Genomic DNA, 1934 nt, shown 5'->3' on the forward strand with positions numbered 1-1934 from the left:
TCGCTACTCCTCCAAGGGGCCCTCGTCAACTAGGCCTGATCAGAGCAACTCTAGCAGACCCCACATCCCGCCGGCCCGCAAAACGCGTTTGCAGTTTACGCCAAACCGCTTTTGCGGGCTGGCACTGATGCAGACCCCCCAAACGGATCCGTAAAAAAGTATATTCACGGAATATACCTTTTTACGGGTCGGCTTTGTGGGGTCTGCTCTTTGCGCCGCTGCATCCCGCATATCATCGGCTCGCAAATATCAAATCCAACATAATTCAACAATCGAAAACAAACTGAATTATTCAAATCAAACATAATACAATAATCATCCGCATTACAAATAATTATTCAAATCACCGTAGCAAACTTAAATAATGCAATACAAAACTTGTAATGAATACAAATACAAATGAATACAAAAATTAGTCACTGTCCAGCCCTTTGCCAATGGTGCTCAATGAGATCCTCCTGAAGTTGAAAGTGTGTGTCCGCATTTTCAATCTCTTTGTATGTCTGAAGAAAAGCTCTAATGCGGTTTGGGTCTCTAGCTGGTTTGACACGGCTACCCACATTATCGTAAAAAAATTCTAAGTTCATTCCTCTCTCATCTTCAAGAATCATATTGTGCAGGATAACACAGCATGTCATGATGTTCTTCAAGGCTTTCTTATCCCAAAAACGAGCAGGACCACGGACAATGGCAAACCTAGATTGCAAAACACCGAATGCTGTTTCAATGTCTTTTCGGGCTGCCTCTTGCACCCTTGCAAATTCACATTGTTTTTTTGTTTTAGGTTCTTTGATGCTCTTGACAGTCGATCCTCGCCTCCTCTTCCGGTGCTCGTCTTCATGCTCCTTCACGGCAAACGCCATGACTAATGTTTGCTGCCGAAAGGTCGCAAGCATGGTCTCAACATCCGAGTCGTCCGAATCGGACGAATCGGAGAGCAAGAACTTCTCGCACGGGCTCAACTCCATCTATACGCATACCGGTGCGTCAATCAACTACACAGCACGCAAAAATCACAAAAAAGGGACTAACCGGTGGCGGGTGATCCCGGGCGGCGACGAGGGGGCGCGCTCGACGGTGGTCGATCCCCGGCGGCGGCGGCGACGAGGGGCGGCTCTTCTCGCCGGATCCGGGGGGGTCGGTGCAGTGGCTCGGCGCGGGAGGGTGTGGGGCGGCCCCGCGGCGCGATTCCGCCCGCAGATATGGCCAGAATCGCCGGCGGCGGGCGGGCGGAAGCAAGGGCGGGCGGCGGCGGAAGGAGGGGGGAAGGCGCGCGGGGCTGAAATGTCCCTCCCGCCAACTGCTTCTCTCTGATGCAGGGCACCGCAGCTGCGAGGGGGAAACCCGCGTTTTCCTGGGTTGGGTCGGGATTTTGCCGCGCCCCTCAAAAATTTTTGCGGGCCGGGGCGGGATGCGGGGTCTGGTCGGGCAGGTTTTCCAGTCCGTACCCGCATTTTGGCGGTTATTTTGCGGGTCGGGGGCGGATGCGGGGTTTGCTAGAGTTGCTCTCAGGTCCGCTCTTGCTTGCATTGTTCCACCCTTCGTTGCTCCGCCGCTTGCCTAGAGCGAGCCCTCATCGCCTCGATCTGCTTGGGTGAGGTCGGATGTTCTCTGGGTGCTCCTATTTCGCGCGCGGGTTGCTGGTAGCGACCTAGTGCCCACCCCCACTCCCCCAGCGCGTTCTTTTGCGCCATCCCATAAGCGGGGCAGGGCACCCCCTTTTTTTGTTTTATTATTTTCTATTTTTTTTCTTCTATAAAATTGTTGAGATTTATAAACTGGTCTAATTTACAAAACAAAAATCAAATTTCAAAAAAATTGTTCACGAGTTTGAAAAATTGTTCTCTGATTCAAAAAATGTTCACGAGTTTGAAAAATGGTTCTTGAATTCAAAAAATGTTCACGGAATTGAAGAAAATGTTCACTTATTGAAA

The sequence above is a fragment of the Triticum aestivum genome, chromosome 5D (assembly GCF_018294505.1).
Source record: "Triticum aestivum cultivar Chinese Spring chromosome 5D, IWGSC CS RefSeq v2.1, whole genome shotgun sequence".
NCBI classification, from domain to species: Eukaryota; Viridiplantae; Streptophyta; class Magnoliopsida; order Poales; family Poaceae; genus Triticum; species Triticum aestivum.